Below are 21724 nucleotides of genomic sequence, written 5' to 3'. Positions count from 1 at the left end.
TTTCAGCCTAAATAAAATTACAGAACAATACACACCAGTCTGTTTAAACATGCTAACTTATGTTAGTGAAGGGAAAGGTGAGAGTTGGTTTCCAGTGAAACTGGAAACAAAGGTTGATGAGAGCATTTAAATAGATACAGATATAAACAGGTAATTGTCTGTTCTATAGCAGAGACAACTTTGATAGTATTATCCTATTTGTGAGGAGAAAATATTAAATCCATAATTGATGACCTATATTTGATGTGTAGTTGGTAAGATAAAAAAATAAAATATAAGTAATACATATAAAATTATATACATATATATATATATATATATATATATATATATATATATATATGGCTAATATGCAAAGTGCCCCCACGAGAGTTCGATCAAGAGACCGGGAGTTCTACTTGGCTGTAGGCACATCCTCAGATCCTCAGTGGGGGGTGTGCAGGAGGTGGCTGGTCGATGTTTCTCACTCATCAATGTTTCTAACTATCGTTCTCCCTTCCTCTCTGTAAAAAATCAATAAAATATATTAAAAAAAGAGAGAGAGAGAGAGAGACCAGGAGTTCTATCGCTCACTATGACATGAGCTGATGACCAGGAGGCAGCACAGAATGAAGAAAGGCCCCAGTCGGCAGCCAGAAGGAAGGCCCTGGACAGCAGCCTGAAGGCCCTGACTGGCCCTGATTGCCAACCAGGCCTAGGTACCATACCTGTGCACAAATTTCATGCACCGGGCCTCTAATCTATCTATCTATATATATATATATATATATATATATATATATATATATATAGGCTAAGTGTCCACCCATCTGACCAGTAGCTATGATGTGCACTGACCACCAGGGGACAGACACTCAATGCAGGAGCTGCCATGACATGCACTGGCTATTTAAAAATAAATGGCACCATGGACCTGGTGCCGACAAACCAACACTTGGCTTCCCCCAAGTGGGACACAGGCCCACCACCACCCCAGAGTGACACCCCACCAAATCCCAGCCAATGCTGCCAAGACCCCATGGTGCAAAATGCAGCCCATAGCTCAGCCCAGCCCAGAAATGGTTTCTGTGGGCACTGGGTAATGACATCATATAGCAATGCCTGGCTTCCTCTCCCTAGCAGCTAGCATCCTTAGAGTTTCTTCAGCCTAGGAACCCGACTTGCTTTATAGCCAGGTGCAAAAATTTTACACTTTAACCAAATGTTTGTGAAGGATTTTCTTGTGCCTCATCTCATTTGATCCTCATAGAAGTCCAGGAATAGGTAGATAGGAGACTCAGTAGAATCCTATTTTTTTTTTCATTAGCAAGACATGCATAATGATATTAAAATATTTCTTCTAGAGTTCCAGTTTTTTTTTTTCCTTGCAGAGACCTTTTAAGGCACCTACTAGTCAATAAAAGTATCTTCCTCCCCCCCCACTTCCACACCAAGGTGGTACCCTCTCCAGGATTTTTTATATATATAAATAAATATAAAAAATATTTCTTCTAATTAATCTCCTTTTAATGTGCACAAATCCATGCACTGGGACACTAGTTGTATTGTAAAAACAAAATAAAACCAGGAAAATATCCTATCATGACACCAGAAACATTCAAGAAAAATTCAAGATATTCATCATTTCAATAATGTTCCCAGACTTCTTTCTTGCCACATCTTCAGCAGATATTACACTGCAGTAATTGTTCTAAATGCTTCTAGTGACACACAAGTACACACAAAATAAAATGCATGTATTATGTTATTTCATGCCTTTGATCAAACTGTGTGCTATTGATACCCATGTCTAGAATTCTGTTTGAAATCAGATAATATTCTGTAAATGCTTATTAAATAAGTTAGTAAAGAAATGAATGAATGAATATCACTGTCTCTGACAGGAATTTCTTTCCCCTACTTCTTTGTTTGATTATGTTTATGCCTCTTCAAATTTTAGCTTATGGATAATTTCTTCCCAAGAATATTCCCTGAACTCCCCTGAGGAGCATTCCTCTTCCATGTACCTCAACTTCCTATTCATCCCACCTACCAGCACTTCTTACCACATTAGATTGCTTATAGCAGATTTCATGTGTTTATCTATTCCTCAATAGACAAAAAACAATTAAATGAGAGTATCTGAAAATAATTTTTCTTTAGGCACCTTCTCTCTAGCATAGTGCCTGGTATTTAATGGATGTTCGATTAATGTTTGTTAAACTAAAATTATAAACTGAAGAAAGTAGTAGACTTCTACTTTTAAAATTATGCATAAATTTCTATTATTTCCACTTTGAAAACTTAACCCCCAACAAATCTAAAATTCAGTAGTCAACACAAAAACAAAACAATTACAGGAGAGAAATTTCCAGAACTTAAGGATAGGCAACTTCCCAGAACTCAAGATTAAAGAGACCAACCAACTAATCATATGATTATCTTTCAAAATTCATGTAGGAGGCATCTTTATGGAATTTTAGAATGCCAAGGATAAAGAGAAGATCAACAAAGTTCTTTGAAAGCAGAAATAACAATATTATTTACAAAGAGTCAAGAATCACAATTGTTTTGGACTTTATCACAACAAAATCAAAAACAAACTATAACATTTTAAGTGGGTAATGTTTTAAATATAAATTTTATGCCAACTAAAGTAGTAATCATAGGTGAAGGTAAAATATAGTTATTCCAAAACAGGAAAAGTATCTCAAAAACTACCTTTTCATAGAAAAGTACAGAAGGATTGTCTCTACAGAAATAGATACATAAAATAAAAATAACTGATAAAAGGGGAGCATGGATAGAGTATAAAAATAAATGAAAGAAGACAGACATCTTCAGAATGATAGTTTATAGAACCGCAAGCCTGGAGAACAATTATCCAATAATTTGGATGAGGCTGCTGAGGAGACTTGAACTGACATATTATTAGACACTTTCATCATGTGGAAAATTGTACCAACCTTTCAGAAGATATAGGAGGATGTAGAAACAGGTTCAAAGAAATCTAGACAACTATAATGATAGCGAATGAAATCTAGTAACATAAAGTAGGATACTGTATTATGAACAAATAGGTTTCATCTTAGAAATGAGAGGTGGGTTGAACATTCATAAATTTGTAAAAGCAATTTATCAATATATAATATTATTAATTTAATAATTTGACTAGTTTACTTTTATTTGATTCACAATATCAACAAGCTAAAACAGAAGATACACAATTATCTCAATTGAAGCAGAACATGATTTTAGAAAATTCAACATACATTTATGATAACAAGTCTCAACAAACTAGGAAAAGACGGACATTTACTCAAATTGATAAAGGGCACCTGTGAAAAACCTGCAACTATCATTATATCTATCTAGATGCCCAGCGCATGAATTCATGCATGGGTGGGGTCTGGCCGGCCAGCCCCGATGGGGGCCAATGGGGCCGGGCCATTGGGGGGAGGGCTATGGGAGGTTGGCCGGCTGGCTCCGCCCCTGATCAAGGTGGGGGTCAATTAGGAGCAGGGCTGGCCATGGGGAGGGGCCTTGGGAGGTTGCTGGGGCCAATTGAGGGCCCAATCAGGCCGGTTGGCCACTGCAGTGTGTGTCCTAGTGACCGATTGTTTCAGTCGTTCCTCCATTTCTACAACTTGGCTTTTATATATATAGATGCTTTACCTTTAACATTGGAAAAGAGGGTAGAAGCCTGGAGGGCAAGTTCCCTCATAGAAAACTTTTAGACGGACTTCAGTATTTTAAATTTTGTGGTACTTTGTATATGTATGAAATGTATTACTTTAGTAAATATAAAATTTAATTTAAAAATAGTGCTATGGTTTATAAACACAAAATAAAGTAATAAACCTAGGAAAGTGAGCTGTATTTTGCCTACATGTTAAAGTGCTTTGAGTCTGATGTCTTTATGTTTAATCTGGAATTACCATTTCAGCATTGAGTCCTTACATTTAAGTACTACATACTTATTAAGCTGGTTTTTCACAAAAATCTATAACATGTAAGAAAGGTAAATCAGTTTCCAAAAAAGTGGAAGTGAGTCCACATGAAATGAAGTGATAAAAGCCAAAACCAAGGCCCTTGCCTGTACAAAGGGTCCAATCTGGTTAGTGAGAAAATATGTGAAAAATGACATTGCCAAAACAATGTAGGAAAATAAACCTGTTCTTCCCCAGCTGTCACTTCGGAAGACAGATGACAAGCTGGTTCACACCATGTTGTTTGATGGATTACACTTTAATACATTATCCTCCTCAGGAATGTGTATTTTAATAAGTAAAAAAGACTAAACCAGTGAAGTGATAAGGGCAGTATTTTAAGCATCTACACAGATTTGTAGAAGGAACTTTAAGGGGCTTGGGAGTTTGCTGGCATCACCAGGTTAAACAAGTAGATAGAGTTCTACCTAGCCTGGCATCTATATCTTGGTAAAAGTGTCTGAACTAGATGAGTTAAAAACTGAAAAACAGTCCACCTACTTTCCTGTGGTCCAGCTCCTTTAAGTTTATTCCACTGTGAAATCCAGCATAACCAATATTTCATTTTCAATTTCAACTTGTAAATTACTTCTATAAGAGGAATGTTATAAGAGGTAAGTGATATGTTTTGAGAGCAACTGAAAAGTCTCAAGACCTAAAATTTCCAGCATCTGCAATCAAGTTGTGCTTTCCTTAATCCTTGCAGGGCAAGGTATTTTCAGTGTAATGCAGGTAATTTCATTCATAATCATGAACTGTGTGTTTAAGTAATCAGTTCTACGCATAATTATTCATTCTGGATGAAAACCTATGCCTAGCTTTTCTGAGGACATGTGCACATGTTTTCAAAACCAACCATAAATGCTTTAAAACTTGGTTCTGGACTATCTGCCCATCAATGAAACATAATGGATGTGTATAGAGTTGGTTCTTGGAAGCAAATAGGTTGGAGGGAGCAGTTACTATGGTAGAGGAGTGGGGCTTATTTGTAGTGCCCACAGTGTGCCTATGTTAACAATAATGCTCATTAATTCTTTGAGATCGAGTACCCACCTGCATTATTTCCAATCCTCTGGCCTCTGCAATGTACTCCCCACACACCTCAAGAGCATTCTGAAATGGCCGGAATGAGTCCCAGCTATATGCAAGTTTCCTGCCTATAGCTTCTGGGGCTATTGCTACCCACCAGGCTCTACTGGGAGTCCCCTTGGCGATTGGGAATTTACCCCTTTTGCCAAATCCTAAAATATCTTCTGTGGCTTGGTCATGCTTCTGATATTCCTCTGAGAAAACATTGACTACCACTGGATGCTGCACCTCCCTCACCACCTAACATCTTAAAACAGCAAACACCTAAAAAGCCAAAATGATGCTACCTCCTTTCTTTCCAATATTCCCTGCACTGGAGCCATGCTGTGTTCTGTGAGGAAGAGGAAAGTGCCCACCCCTACTCTGTGCCATTTCATGAGATTGTGATCAAAAGCAGCTCTTTCTCTTGGCTCAAGTGAGGATGTCACTCATCTTGTACCAAATTCACACCTGCTGTTCCTCTTCAGCTGACCTCTCCACCCCAATAATTGTTATCACCATTCTCTCAACCATTCAGATCAAGACTCTTTGAAATCTCTCTTCCAGTCTGCACGTCAAATGATCCAAAAGATTCCACTGACTTCAACACATTATCTGCAAAATCTCCCCTACTTACCTTGCACTCATTTGTTCACTTATTAAAAGCATATTTCTTGGAAAGCAACCTTAGGTTAAACTGTAGGTTGGCACTGTATTCAAATTTTATAATGATGTTATTTCTACTTAGGATGTTTACCTTTTACCCATTCCAGAGACCTCATGCCTAGCAGAGGTAGAGTTACTTTCTTCTGAATTCTGACATTACTTTTCTTGTCATCTGGCATGTATTACTTATTGTTTTATATTCTGTTTATGTCCATCTCTCATTTCTCCTAACAGGATGAAGGTTCTTTTAATGATAGAGGTTAGAGCTTATTCATCCTTTATTTCTCATGTCACACAGTATATAAACCAGGTCACATACTCAATTTGTTGATTGCATGAAAATTTCTTTTATCAGCAATACCTCCCTTGATGTATAGCAAAAGTGACTGAATGGAAATATTAGTCATGTAAATCCTATTTTCTATTGACTCGTATTATGTAATTAAAAATATGCTCCCATTGGGAAAAGCAGTAATACACAGGAAGAAACTGGTGAGAAATGACTAGTTCCATGAAGTATTAAGCACTGCACACAAAAGACAAGTCTAGAGGCTATTGGTCTTCTCTAGTTATTTTTATCTCAGGACACCTAATTCAATAAGTATTTGGTGAATAATGAAATGAAAGAGTCTCCATCCCATTGTAGAAGTCTGTTTTTGTATTTAAACTGTTATTTTAAGTGGGGTGACTGCACCAACATATCTGAGGGACAAAAGTAAAAGCTAAGCTATTGAACAAGTCCAACCAGGAAAAGCTCTGTTGCTCTCTCATCCTACATGTCACAGTCTGTGATGACACAATCATACTTGAGGTAGAGGGAAAAGATGGTCTAAGGCAAATTGCATAAGGCATTCAGAAAAAATTCATTTCTGTCTATTCACTACCCAATCTGCCATCTTTGTTTTTGATACTGGAACTCCAGATCACCCATTTAATCTTGCCTTCTATTATATGCTCTGCTCAACAATAAAATATTCTCTCCAGATCTCCCTGTAAGCATTTGTTGCCTTAGGTTTCAGGGAAGTTCCTCCAGCTTTGAATTCCTTTAGGGTTTTCCTCAATTGTAGAACACTTCATTGTCCACGGGCACACATAGCCAGTAATGTATGTAATAAGTGAGGGTATAAAGGTCTGGTTATTTTAGTCCAATCTGGGGCAACGTTAACAGGCTGTATATGATCCAGAGCCACGGTCAAGTTTTCATCTCTAGCCTGCACCTAACTGGACTTTCACACCTGCCCAATCTGGCTTTTTCTCTCTCTCTTCCATAGGTGTTGATTCTTTATAGATACCTAATGCCTTTTTTATTAAGTTATTAAATTATTAATAAATATCAGTTATTTATTCTAGAGTAAACAATCTGCAACAATTAATATCAGTAATGACCCAAGAAACTAAAATATAAGATGGGGTTTTGAACCCAGGTTTCCTACTGCCGGATTGGCAATGAAAACCTTATCACTGGTGAGGCATGTAGAGTTTGGGCACCAATTGGTGAACCAGTTGGTTAAAACTTTCACCATGCTATCCTAATAGAAGAGTCTGTACCTCCTGATGGCTACAGATGAGATCTGGGAACGGACACTGGCACATGTAGTGGGTGACAAGGGAGTCAAGGTCACCTGCTCCTATATGTGATTTAATTAATCATTGGTTGTAGCCCAGCCAATGTTCTATCTCAGTTTTGCTTTAAAAGTAATGAATGTGGGGGTGGGTAAGACCTCAAGGGATAGAGCTGATTGCACCATGACCTTGACTTACTTCAGAGTCCTTAAATTTCTGGATCCAACTGAACACTAGCAGCCTCTAAGTTACCCAAGTTATGGTCTGGAGCAGTACTCCTAGATGTAGAATGTGTTGGCTGCAGAACCCAGCAAAGTCAAAAAGACACTCAGGCCATAGGTCTCTACAACTTCATAGTTTATCTTCCAACCATGTGTCTTACCAAGGCCTCTAGTATACAAGACTTTCCTTGCTTATCCTGTCCAATTAGCTTAATGTCATTGATGTAATGGGTCAAGCTGATATCATATGGTAAAATATAATGAGGTTCAGATCTCCTTAGACTGTATAATAACAAAAACAAACAGAGTTTAGACAATATTATTGTAGTTAAGATCTCTTTAGACATGATTATGACAAATGTGGTCAGAACTACAAATAAATAGTAATGTGCATTCCACTTGAATGCAAACTGTTTCTGGTCAATTTTCTAATCTTAATAGCAAAGAATGCAGAATCATTGGGTGCATTCCATGTACCCGAGTCTTTAATTTACACTCTTATTCCCAGCAGAGCAGCTATCCAGCTGCTTGTTTGTTGCTTGCATTATTCTAAAGTCATCCTCCAGAATCACTCAGTTTCTACAGACTATCCAGTCTTGCTGGTTAAATGAATATATTATAGGGACCACTGTCCCTACAACATTTAAGACTTTAATGGTGGCACACATCACTGCCACCACATCATCTTTCTCCCAGGATGCCATGTTTTTTGTTTACTCTTTCAGCTGGGAAGGGAGACAGTTTCTGAGGTTTTCACTTGGCCTTTCCTGCTATGATAGTTTTTAATTTATAAGCTAAGGGCCCTGGAGGAATTGTCCCAAATTCCAAGCATACCAACCTCAGTTATACATTTGTAGACTGAGCAATAACCACCAATGTGTGGGTCTGCAAACACACAGTGGGTCTGTGAACACACTATAAGCTAGACGTAGCTAGTATTCCATTTGCTACCTGACCATCTTAAGAGCCCACTCTAACGATGGGGCGAGAAGTGTCATACAAATGCATTGGGGCTCCAGGTACCAACTCAGCTGAAGACCTTATATCCAATGGTTCTTCAAAGTCTAGGTAATCTATCCCCATCCTTGCGTTTTGGCCTCCTTTAGTATTGCTATTAGTGTAATTCTTCTGGCAAAAAAAACCAAAACAAACAAGCAACCTCAGGTATGTTTTTTGTTTTTTTTATTATCTCCCTATATCCTATGTTGCCTTCATATTTAAAGAATATTTTCCATGGGAACAGCATTCCTGGTTATCAGCTATTTTCCTCTTTTGCTTTAAAAGTAATGTTTCATTAACTTCTGATTCACTTCACTAAAAACTAGCTGTATATCTTACTGTTGATCATTTGATGTCCTTTTTCTCTTGATGATTTAAATATATTATCTTTGACTTTGATTTTTTGCGGTTTGACTATGATTGCCTTGATGTACATGGGTTTTTTTTTTTATTTCTCAAACTTAATATCCCTCTAAGATTCCCCTTTAGAAATGCAGGATATATTAATCTCAGCTGCGGGGTTGCTGTCAGCAAGCTCCTCTGACCTGCCAGTCCTTTTAGGAGATGGCCTTGGTTGAAGAGAGTCGCCATAGCCAAGGTTATGACACTTTCTCAAAGATACCCATCTGATTACCTATACAGTGTCTTTGAAGAGCTCTGAAATATCATTGTATCTTTAGCCCCCCACTCCTCATATACACTGGGTCAGCTTAGACTTCCAGAGAGACTCTATCACAGCTCACATTTCCCCTGTACTCAGACTTGCGTTTTTCCCTTTACTTTCTCAGTGCTTATCCCAAATAGCCTCTGAAATAAATGTCCTATATGATTCCCTGAGAACCCAACCTGTAATAATTGGTGTAAAGAGCATTCTGCCAAAGCATAAGTTAGAGTAAGGTTTTGGAATTGGATCACCTACTATTTGGGGAGCAATGAGGAACTCCTAACTTGTAGGTAGAGCAAAGATGGTCTCTGGCACAGGTAATAGTTCAATTGAGTTAGTTTTCACCAATACTCAACTAGAATGGTATACCAGTAGAAAGGAATGATATACCAGAAAATTGGGAAATATTAGAACAAATTGTCATTGGCAGGACAAAGGACTAGCTAGCTATAGCTAAGCTATGCTGATACTTTGAAAATAAAAATAAAAAGTTAAATGTTATTAAAGATCCTACAGAGGAAAAAGACAATAATAAAATATTATGTAAATATTATGTCCGTAAATTTGACATCATAGATTAAATAGACACATTTCTGGAAAAACACAAACGACCAAAGTTCACTCAGGAAAACTGATATCCTGGATAGCCCTGTATCTATTAAAGACAATGAATATGTGGTTAAAAGTGTTTCCACAAAGAACATTTCCTTGGTGAACTCTACCAAACATCTAAGAAACAAATAGTAAGAAAACTACACAAGTTCTTTCAGAAACGAAAATAGCAGGGAATCTTTCTGACACATTTGAGGCCAGCAGTGACAACAAAACTAGACAAAAACATTATAGGTAATGAAAATGACCTCATCATTAACAAACATACACAGAAAAAAGTCTCTGACAAAACAAAATCAAAGTAAATATAGTAATATACAAAAACAATAATATATGATCAAGTGTGGTGTATCCCAGGATTTTAACACTTGAAAAAACAAACAATAGGTACATAAAACAATTTTATACCCGTTCATGATGACATTTTTTATCAGATGAGGACAAGAAGAAACTGCTTGGTTCACTGTATTGCATTGTGCACATTCAGTATGGGCCTTGGTTAATGTCCTGGTTAATAAAGGGGAAACTGCATGTGTAAATGGGCTACTTTCTCTGAGGTTTCTTTTTTCCTGGAATCTTGATCCTTAAGCTAGAGCTTGGGCATCAATTATCAATTTTTTGCCGCCTCAACTCAGTATAATTGTCCTAAGCTTTAGATCACTGCTTTCTGTCTGGCTACTGTGAAACTAGTTATGTGCTGGCAGAGATTGCTAAAAAGAACAAGTGAAGGAAAGTATAGCAGTCACCTCAGAGCACTTCCTGTCTCTCCAGGATCTGATTCCCTCAAGTCTTGGTTACCCTCTTTGCTCCATTAGGTCTCCGAAAGACTGTTTTCTATATTTTATTCAGCTTTAATAGTTGTTAGTGACAGGAAGATTAGTTTAATACAAGTTAGTTTATCATAGAAACAGAAGCCTCTACTTACATTTAATCTCCTTTACCTTTAGATGTATTCAATATGCTCGGTCTGTGTGATCATTTAAATAATTGAACTTTGGGTGGGTCCACTTCTGAGGCATTCTGTATCTGCTGGATTTTGATCATGGAGCACCTCTCCCCCACCCCCCACCCCTGCAGCCTACTCATTAAATGAAATGACTGGCATTTACTTGTGCCATACATCAGCTGTGCTACTCCAAAGATGTTTAAGATTATAATCTCCATATCTTAACCTGAAAAATAGTATAGTCTGCTGGTGTGGCTCAGTGGTTGAGTATAGACCTATGAACCAGGAGGCCATGGTTCAATTCCCTGTCAGGGCACATGCCAGGGTTGTGGGCTCGATCCCCAGTGTGGGGTGTACAGGAGGCAGCCAATCAATGATTCTCTCTCTCTCTCTCATCAATGTTTATCTCTCTCTCTCCCTCTCCTTTCCTTTCCGAAATCAATAAAAAACATATTTAAAAAAAGAAAAATAGTATAAATTTAGTAGATAGATCTATGTTAGAATTTACTTACAGTGGTAAGTTTCCAGATGAAATGTTTTTTCTTACTCCCGAAATCATGGTTTTAAAAAGTGAATATTTCTAAATAGTTTCCTGGGAAGAAAGACAAGTTTATTTCTAGATTCCCTTATACCAAAGTATAGTGCTTGGAGGTTCTAGCCTAATGCAAGGTAAGCACACCTCCTATTATTATAATTCCTACCTGAAGCTGGTCTTGGGCTTTGTATTTTGTCTCCTGAGAGGCCATGAAAGCTCAATATGCCTCCAAATGGCTGTCTCCTTCAAATTTGGTGTCTTCAGGATGGAACTAAAATTCAGTCTCTTGCTAATCCTTCTAGGTTCTCATTTTACTGATTTTTGACATCTGCTTTTCCATTTCTAATCACCAGCCCATTACTATATTTTTTAAAAGGGAAATTTAAAATACTTTATTTTTATTAGTTGTTTTGGGGGAGTGGGGAAGTGATAAGATTCTGTAAACCATCTGACTATAATCACTTTCACATTAATCATTTTAATGGATTCTTACAATTACCTGTGAAATAGTTGTTATTTCCATCACACAAAAAAAGAATGCTGTTCCTGGAGGAGGTAGAGTGACCTGCCACAAATCCACTGCCAGAAAGCATTAGACAGAGCTTTGCTTCCAACCAGATTTTCTGACATTAGATACCATATTCTTTTCATAATATTTTACTGGTCATTGTTCCACCCATGGAAAATAATGAGTTAGGCCTTCAAATTTTACATCAGTTCAAAAGCTGGAAAAATAACACACACACAAAAATTCTCCTCTGTGTCTCACTTACAGATAGCTTTGCAATTTCTCCTGATTCATCAAACAAGCCCAGTTTAGAAAGACCATAGCCATCATCATTTGTGGAGCTATTCAGCCTGGCATCACCAAATAGTCTCCATCAAAAGAACATCTCTGATCGGCAGTATAATGTCAGTGCTGGCTGCCTCCCAGAGAAATTTAATGGTAATACCAGGAGTTAGAGAAAGTCTACACAGATTTCAGGAATATTGCGTTTCTCTACCTTAAAGTTCACATTCTACCTGCTGTGTTGCATTACAATATCCAGATATCACACAAAAACATCACAGCTATACTCCTCACTGTATGTATTTTAATCAAAAATCTTTGATCCATGTGATATTGGCCCCGCAGGCAAAAAATGCCTTTTGGGTTAAGAAATACTCTATCACCAGTGTGAGATCCATTCTTGTTGGTAAAAATATTTCCAGAAAAATCAAGGGGAAAATAGCATACTTACACAAAACAAGTAGATTGTGTGAGAATTAGCGAAAGGTATTATTCAGATTGATGAGATCTTCATCTTCATCCTCTCCAATTTAGAGAAGTATGTAGTTTGCACTACATTTGTTTTTATACAGTAGCCACTGTCATAAGGGCTTCTATCTTTCCTTTGCATGCCTTGCTTCAGCCCTTTCAGGACAGTCCTTTTGGAAACACATATGCAGGATTTAGCTGCAAAGAAATACATTGCTGGCTTTGGAAATTCTTGCAATTTGGGAATTCTTGCAAATGTCAGTTGATGTTTTTTGTGCTTTTTTGCTGAATTCCATTTGTCTAATAACTTCTACATTTTTTTCAGATATATAATTTGGAGGACAAACTTATTCTTCACAGGTGGAATAATGACCAGTAAAATATCGTGAGCAGAATGGGGTCTAGTGTCAGAAATTCTGTGCACCTGTCCTACTTGGGTATCTCAGATTCTCTAGGTGTTTGTGGGGTGTGTTTTTTTTTTTTAGAGCGTTAGAGCACTGAGGGATTTTATATACTAAGAAATAATTAAGAAACAAAGGAAATATTTTTATTACCCATGTGGATTTATTACACTTATGGGGGCTTGAAGTTCTAATATAAATTCAGGCCACTGATTGTTCCCTAAAGTTAGAAAAAAATACCATACTTGATCTATGGCCCCAGAGCAGAGAGAAACATGGATAAGGTATTATTGTTGCTAATTTTTCTAATCTTATTTTTCCCCAGCTTTATTAAGTATAACTGACAAATAAAAATTGTATATATTTAAGGTGTACAACTTAATGTTTTGATATATATGTAGACCACAATTAAGCTAATTAACATACTCATAATGTCTCACAGTTACCATTTTCTTTCTTACTTTTTTTTGTAGTGAGAACACTTGGGATCTACCCTCTTAGCAAATTTCAAGTATATAATACAATATTATTAACTGTAGTCATGTTGCTTACCTAATCTTATTTTTAAAAGGGAAAGGAATAGTGAGCAATTAAGAGATTCCCCCAAATAGACAGTTCCAGCAAAATCCAGGCCTCCTTCATTGAGGCAAGGTATATGATTTTAAAACACTGTTCCCTTTCCCAGCTAGTCTGTGGCTCAGTGGTTAGCTTTGACCTATGAACCAGGAGGTCACAGTTCCATTCCCAATCAGGGTACATGCCCAGATTGCAGGCTCAAGCCCCAGTAGGGGGCATGCAGGAGGCAACCAATCAATGGTTTTCTCTCATCATTGATGTTTCTAGCTCTCTCTCCCTTCCTCTCTGAAATATACATATTTATTTATATATGCACTGTTCACCCTCAGTGTAATTACGTCTTTATAACCACTATGGGGGGAAATTGAGAAAAAGCACATTCACCTTTGAAAGAGGCTGCCCTGTCCCTGGCCTCTGTTGTCCTCTTCTTTTCATACTCAATTCAGTCTCTCTACTTCTGCAGTTCTTTCACCAAATCACTTCATTATTTAGTTGGCTCAATAATACTGAGATCAATATGGCTCTGATCTTTTGTCCTATTTCTAAAAGTTGGTCCCTTTTTCTTAATCATAAAGTGAGATAAATTGTATTTGGGTTTTGGACAATGAGGCTCAAGTCTTAGGTCCACTTGTTCCACTTCTATGGGAACGTATGCACAGGTGACCCAGTGCGCCTCATTTGGATATACCAATACAGACGTCAAAGGGTACTTATTATTAATTAATTAGGCCAAGCTTAAACTAAAACTCAGAAGAGAGGAGACACAGAAAACAAAATGCAAGAATCACACAGGTTTATTTACCAGAGAGCTGATGGATTTCAGTCCTTGGCAGGCCACCCAGGGACACTCGCTGACAGAGACACACGGAGGTCATCAGGTACGCAGCTGCAAGATGCTCAGTCTCTTGACACGAAGAGAGGCCTCTAACAGTCTGGGCTCAGAAGCAGAGCAGAAACGGCTGTTTCCAGGGAGAAGGAGAACGTCTTGTCTGTGGAGGTCAGACAGGCATCTAACTGCTGCTGTGAGAGTCCTTCTTTTTATACCCGATGGATGGGCTTCTTCAGTGTCTCATATCGGTGTGCTCTGGGGGTGCCTTCTGGGCTTATCAGGATAAACATGCAGGGAGTTACAAGTTGTTTACCAGGGGGCATAGGCATGGAGTTACAAATTATTTATCAGGGGTGTATATGCAGGGAGTTACAAGTTATTTATCAGGGTCACACACACACATACACAAGTTAGTTCCTCTTCTAAGTAAAGTTAAAATTCCCTCTAATACAAAATGAAATTTGCTTATGCTAACTTATACTAATACAAAATGGAGTTTGCTTATGCTAACTTATATTAACTAAACTTATTACTATAACACCACTAATTTTAGAGGTCTGATTTTAAACATGGTACTTAACCTTTTGAGGTTTTAATTCTCTCTTATTTTTTTTTATTTTATAAAATAAGGCTGATAATTCATACCCTGAAGAGTGTTTGTGCTAACCAAATGAAGTACTGTGCATTAAAGTGTTTGGGACATAATGGACACTCAAATATTGGTACCTTTGTCACTGAGAGTTATGGCACAATATAGATGATGAACTCAAAAATTAATTAAATATAATTAATTATAATACTTTATACAGAGGGATAAACAGCAGATGGTGAAGCACAAAGGTATTAACAGCAAATGGAAGTTGTTACCAACCTAGGCCTAAATAGGTAGAGGGATCTGTGTTCCTTAACCTACTGAGAGCATAGGCATATGTGAGAGGCTGCTGACATGACTCATTGCCTTTAGAAAAAGAAAGCAGCTGCTGCCCAAATCCCCCTGCTGAGGGTAGAGGAGTGGTAGGTGAAAGAAGAAATAATATCATAATCTTTCCTCTAAATGTCCTGGAATTTTTATTGACTGATCCCAACTTGAAATTAGAAGGCAAGAAAGTCCACATAATGCTGTCCATAGCCATCACCTCCCTGGTACACAGAGTGGCACTAGAAGGATAAATATCAATTTAAAGGAGCAAATGGAGCCCTGGCTGGTGTGGGTAAACAGTTAGAGCCTCCACCTGCACAACAAGAGACTGCAGGTTCTATTCCAGTCAAGGGCACATACCTGGTCTGCAGGTTCATTACCAGCCCTGGTTGGGACTCTTAGTGGGTGGGTGGGAGGCAACCAATTGATGTGTCTCTCACATTGATGTTTCTCTCTCTTTTTCTCCCTTCTCCTCTCTTCCTCCCTTAAACTCTATCTAAAAGCAATGGAAACATATGCTGGGGTGAGGATGAAAATAAAACGAAGGAGCAAATGGAGAACCCTCAGCACAGTTTATTTTCTTTTCCTTCCACTACCCTCACTCCAGTGTGCTCTATTTATCTACATTGATCACTTTTCCTACTATTAGCTATCAATAGGTTGTGAGGTCTTTGAAGGCAAGGAGAGTATTTATTGATGATTCCAGTGTTTTCTAAAGGATGCTGATTTAAACAGGCCATGTGCGGTAAATGCAACCTAGTATATACTTCATTTGGAAAAGAATATTAGCAGGATAAATGCTTTCAACAGTTCTGTGGAAAATGATAGCAATAATAAATATTTGCTCACAAAATTATATTTAAAGAATGCCATTAATACATAAGCACTAGTTCCAGAAAATGCAGTTTTAAGAAGTATTTCACCCCTAATGCCTCATCTAGGATGCAGAATGTGCTGTCTATTCAATAGACACATGGTAAATGAATAAATTAACGGGGTTCCTCTATAACTGACCCTGAATTGCTTTTACTAAAGCCTTTACTTTCACATCTTTTCCCCCTCCAGAAACTGGAATCTTGTTTCCTAGGAGTTTGATTGACTCAACTTGCACATTTCTCTCAAGGTATCTACACACCTAGCTGCCTGTAGGTGATCTAGTTGTATTATGAATGAACAGTAAACATTATTATCATCATAGAAATCTCCACATTTTGCCTTTACCTCAGGCTTTAAAATATGATGCTCTGTCTTACTGAGTTTGGGGAGATACTGTTTCTCCTGAGAACAGTGTCAAGACTACCGGAGGCATCTGACTGAATTCACAAGATGCCTCCTTCCAGTCACCTGCCTTAGCTTCCTTCAATAACCTGAGTGTGTGCCCCTGGCATCAATCAGCCTAATCCCATGATCCCATTGGCTCAGTTTCTGAGCCCTCCCAAGGAATGCTGACCACATTTCCTTTCCATACACAGACTCTTGACTGTGTAGCATCACCTGATTTATTTATTGTCTAGATTAAAAAAATCCATAAGGATGACATAATATTCTGTAGAACTTCCTTGAAGTCCTACCAGGCCTTCTGCACATCATCATAGCTCCTTTCTGTCTTTGCATAACATTAAACATGAAATTAAATCAAAATATACAAAGGAGCGTCAAATTAAATGAATAAACAGAGGTGACGAAGAAAGCAAGATTCGAGAGGAGAGTAACTGTATTTTATGAAAAGGGATGCTGGTCTTAGCAAATAAAAGAGACAGAAAGAATAAGAGGCCAGGAGAGAAAAGGGTGATTCTCATAGAAGAGATAAACTCCTTAATAATCATCCAAGTTTAGGCCTTTCCATCCTCTCTTCCTGATTTAGTGACAATGGGAACAGACTGGTGGGAAAGGGTCCATTGTTACACAGAAATGCATGCACTCTTGAGATTTAGAATTGAAAAGCATTGATCCCAGGACAGCAGAGACTGATCAGAATGACTTTGTCCTGTGGCTTTATTTCCACAAATTCCCTGGACAGTGAGAGACTGCTTTCTGCATTTTAAAAAGGATACATGTGAATGTACATAACATAAATTGATGAACTAAAATTGATCCAGAGACATAGAAGCATTGAACAGACCATCCAACCTCAGAGGGAAGGCAGTGGGGGTATGTTAGGAGGTGGAATGGGGGGTGAGAGATCAACCACAGGACTTGGATGCATGCATATAAGCATAACCCATGGACAGTCAATAGGGGCATGGGGTGAGGGCATGTGCTGGGGGTGGGAATGAGCCAGGAGAGGTCAATGGGAGAAAAAGCATTCATATTATTTAAACAATAAGGAATTGTTTAAAAAATCAAAGTTTTCCTCTTCTAGTCAAAGAAGCATGTCAACATATACCACAAAGTCACAGAGTGGAAAAGTCATGCCTCATGCGCCTTCCCTGATTACCAGCTGAAGAGAACATCTGGCCTAGAATTCAGCCTCTCTGATTGTATTGGTGAGGGTGCAACTAGGGAAGCAGACGCACTGGGAGATATAAAACAGGAATTTATTATAGGGATTAAACAGTACACCTTGTGGAAGATGATAAAGACGTCTGCGGACATTCTTGTTGCATCTGGCAATGACCTGAAGTTTCTATAAGTCAGCAGAGTGGGCAGCGCGGAGAAAACCTGGACATGAAGCAAAGGACTGTGAAAACAAACTGGAACCCAGGAGGGCAGAATAAAACCCACATCTGTATCCAGTCTCAACAATGTGGTGCTTTGCCTAAGAAGCTGGTGGTGCCCTTCATTACTATGTTACATACTGGGTGTGCAAAAGTAGGTTTATAGTTGTGAGTACCCAAAAGAGGTTATTCTTGTATTATTATTTATTAATTATTGTGTTATTTATTTGTATTATAATTGTAAAGCTACTTTTGCCAAACCCTAAATATGCCTGGCCCAGGAGTTAGAGAAGCCAAATGTAGTGAGAAAGGACCTGGAAGCTCCAGACCAGAGGGTCTCTCTCCCCAGGTGACAATACGCATGTGTTTCAATGGCACCGGTCATGCTACACCGACCTTCAGAGCCTAATGACTGCTACTGCTCTTCCTCCTTCTAAATTTTGGACAAATCTCCCTAATGGCTCATCTTAACCCAGAACCACACAGAGAAGGGAATTCTGGAAAGCATAGTTCTAACTTGGAGAAGTTGACATAATATAAAACCACAGGAATCATACTTTATGTTTGAAATTAACAAACTCAGAAAGGTACCTGAAGAGAATCTGGGAACAGTATCTCTATCAGCCATGGGATTTCAACAGTGGGTTGGAGCATGAAAAACCTCACAGGTATTGAGACCAAATAGCCACATGTCTATTTATTCTGATGCTGTGAGAATATGTGGTCATGCACTCTTCTATTGTCTGCAAAAAACGAATGATTTCTCTGTCCTGTACCTGTCTGTCAACTTTTTTACTCAGCAATTAAAGATAGTTCATTATTAATGCTAAAGCCTCTCTGTGTTCTTCTGCCAGAGTATTTGGTTAATTTTCAAAGCACTTTCCATAGGAGTCTAAAGAAAAGAAAGCAGATGAAAATCTGTCCAAAAATATTCTGAAACTGAAGATTAAACTGTGAGTGCAAATTACCAATCTGAAAATAAAATGCTTTACTGCATGTGCTGGTTTATACTTGATTCCTGTTGAAAGGAGTTGCCTTATGAATGATCAATCAACATTATCCTCAGAACAATGTCACACTATTACAATTACGATACATCAAAAATGCAAACTTAATTGCTTAGCTCTTAATGAAATACAAAAGCCTCATTTTAATAACATTAAGGTCATTGTTCAAATGGGAAAAAAGCATATAGTCAAAGTTAAGGCTTCAAGTATTCATTTTAACCCTTTGATGTCAGCCTAAAATAGCTCATAGAGGTTCCAGACCTCACTTCTATGCCTCCCATCATGAACAGTAGAAGGTGTCCTTTCAAAATTTAGTTGGCTGACTTTTGTGGGAAAGAACATGGTCCTCAGATTTACAACTCAATTTATTTCATCTGGCTCAATCTGAAAGTAGATTAAATTATACAATTGGGTCAAATTTTCACAAAGCAACATACTTCAGGCAAGCTTTTGTATGTCTAATAGATGTAGCTGCAGTATCTTTTGGATAATTCTAAGAAAATACATATATTTGGATAATTCTAAGAAAAAATAGAGAGAGAGAGAGAGAGAGAGAGAGAGAGAGAGAGAGAGAGAGAGAGAGAGATATTGAGATGGCTAAGATATATGGCTATGTCTACACATATACAACAAATTAATATTTTCCCCAATGGCTTAAGACTTTAGTCCTAATCATCCAATTGTTGAAAAATTATCCATCCATCATGTCATTCAACTCTTGAAAAAGTGGTACCAAAGTCAAATGCCTTTGTTAAAACAACAAAAAATAGTGGCTGAAAGAGATTCTGAGAAATACTGTGAGGTACTGTGAGGTGGGTGTATTTTCCACTTATTACCTCCTTCATCCAGTCACATTACCATATGGTAAGAACTGCTGTTGAAGGAGAGAATTTGCAAAGCCTCAAACAAACCCCCAAGGTTCTGGACTTATATCCCCTGTTCCACTCATAAGCACAAGGTGATTCCCTGGGTACTTTTTATCTCCATAGGTTATTCTTAAACGGGCTGTAAAATTTAGTGTGGGGTTTTGCTTTCATTATGCAGAGAGCACAATAATGTGGGCATGGCAGCATGTGAATCCATAAATTATACTTTAACCATCATTTCAGTAATTTACTTTTTTAACACTATGGGACTCATCTGAGTAAAAATGGCTATTTGGTTCTGTATTTACTTACATTTGTATATTTTTTCACATGTATAGAATGTCAGGAAATCTGGAAAAGCCCTGTGAGAATACAGCTAGCATCCCTAATCCCTCTAACTTATTTGCTTTAAGGAATAAAGTAGGTGTGGGAATCTAACAACTTCAGGGAAGTCAGTAAAAATGAAACCACTGAGTTTTCCTGATAATCTTCTCTTCATCCCTAAGGCACCTTGTACACCAGAATTATTAGCATCCTCTCACAGTATATAATTTGAATACATTTTATTATTGGCTTAGAATTCCTTTTACAAAATACACATCGAATTGCTGTTTCATCTTGGGAAATTCTGATTACCTTTAATGCACTGAGTGAAATTTCCTCTTCTCCACACGTTAGCAATCTTTCGACATTTAAAAACCTCTATTTCATTTTACTTTGATATTTATCTAAGAGAGAGTTTTATTGCAGTAATTGATCTTTCTGAATTTTGAGAGCATCTCTTCTGGCTCTGGGTTGCCAATTGGGTCAACACTTACTTAGTGCTTACTTCAGACACAAAACAATGTTTGACATGATCTCTGGGATTTTCATTGATTATGTACTATAACAGCTATTTCTCTGCATTAAAAATTTTTATACTAAAATCCACATTTACTATTCTTTTTTAATTTAAACTCTTTATTGTTTAAAGTATTACATATGTCTCCTTTTCCCCCCACTGACCTCTTCCCAGCCGCTCCCATCCCCCACCACATGCCCTCACCCCCCCTCAACTGTCTGTGTCCATTGGTTATGCTCATATGCATGCATACAAGTCCTTTGGTTGATCTCTTACCTCCCTCCTCCCGCCTTCCCCTGCGTTCCCTCTTAGGTTGGATGGTCTGTTTGATGCTTCTGTTTGTGCAGATGTGTGGGAAACTGATATAGGGTTGAGCCTCGGACTGACCTGCTGGCAAAGTCACAAATAAGTCCTAGCTTAGAGGGCACAGTCCTCTTAGCATAATTAGGCTTGACCTTATAACACTTCCTAGATCTTATCGGGGAAGCTAATGGGCTGAGAAAGTGCAGGAAGTGTAACCATGGTCAAAACAAGTGAAACTCACAAGAACTGTGTAACTACGGTAACCACTACCTTGTTTACCGCTCACTATAAAAAGCTTGGTGAGGCCTGAGCACAGTGGAAGTCCTTCTCCTTGAGTTGGACTTGCCTGTCTGGTCCCCCAATATTTCCAAATTATCTCGTGTCTTTTCTCTTTCATTTGTGTGCAGCTCCTCTTCCAGACCCGAACCCTGAACCATGCAGGACGTGGAGGAAAACACGACATAGATGTATAACAGTTTTCTAATCCACTCATCTGCTTATGGGCACTTAGGCTGTTTCCAAATCTTAGCTAGTGTAAATTGTTCTGCTATGAACATAGAAGTGCATGAATCCTTTCTGATTGGTGTTTCTGGTTTCTTGGGATATATTCCTAGAAGTGGGATCACTGGGTCAAATGGGAGTTCCATTTTTAACTTTTGGAGGAAACTCCACACTGTTCTCCACAGTGGCTGCACCAGTCTGCATTCCCACCAGCAGTGCACAAGTGTTCCTTTTTCTCCACATCCTCGCCAGCACTTGTCGTTTGTCTATTTGTTGATGATAGCCATTCTGACAGGTGTGAGATGATACCTCATCGTCATCTTG

At 38.1% G+C, this 21724-nt stretch overlaps 1 long non-coding RNA gene across 8 annotated transcripts in view; it reads right to left on the bottom strand.

The window, feature by feature from the left end:
- The window catches only part of LOC118651371, a 91791-nt gene extending 77283 nt beyond the window's left edge, over positions 1 to 14508 (bottom strand). For 2 of the 8 annotated variants that reach the window (XR_004966227.1, XR_004966212.1), the window contains exon 1: positions 14280 to 14508. This is a non-coding gene — a long non-coding RNA (uncharacterized LOC118651371). Of the gene's footprint in view, positions 1 to 4469; positions 4560 to 10169; positions 10419 to 11219; positions 11300 to 11408; positions 11603 to 12483; positions 12671 to 14279 lie in introns of those variants that run through there. The other 6 variants (XR_004966214.1, XR_004966213.1, XR_004966219.1 and 3 more) reach the window with 6 other exon arrangements.
- Positions 14509 to 21724: the final 7216 nt, after the last annotated feature.

This window comes from Myotis myotis, unplaced genomic scaffold (genome assembly GCF_014108235.1).
Source record: "Myotis myotis isolate mMyoMyo1 unplaced genomic scaffold, mMyoMyo1.p scaffold_m19_p_1, whole genome shotgun sequence".
Taxonomy (NCBI): domain Eukaryota; kingdom Metazoa; phylum Chordata; class Mammalia; order Chiroptera; family Vespertilionidae; genus Myotis; species Myotis myotis.
Note: the sequence above shows the minus strand (reverse complement) of the source record. Positions and strands in the feature narration are given on the sequence as shown.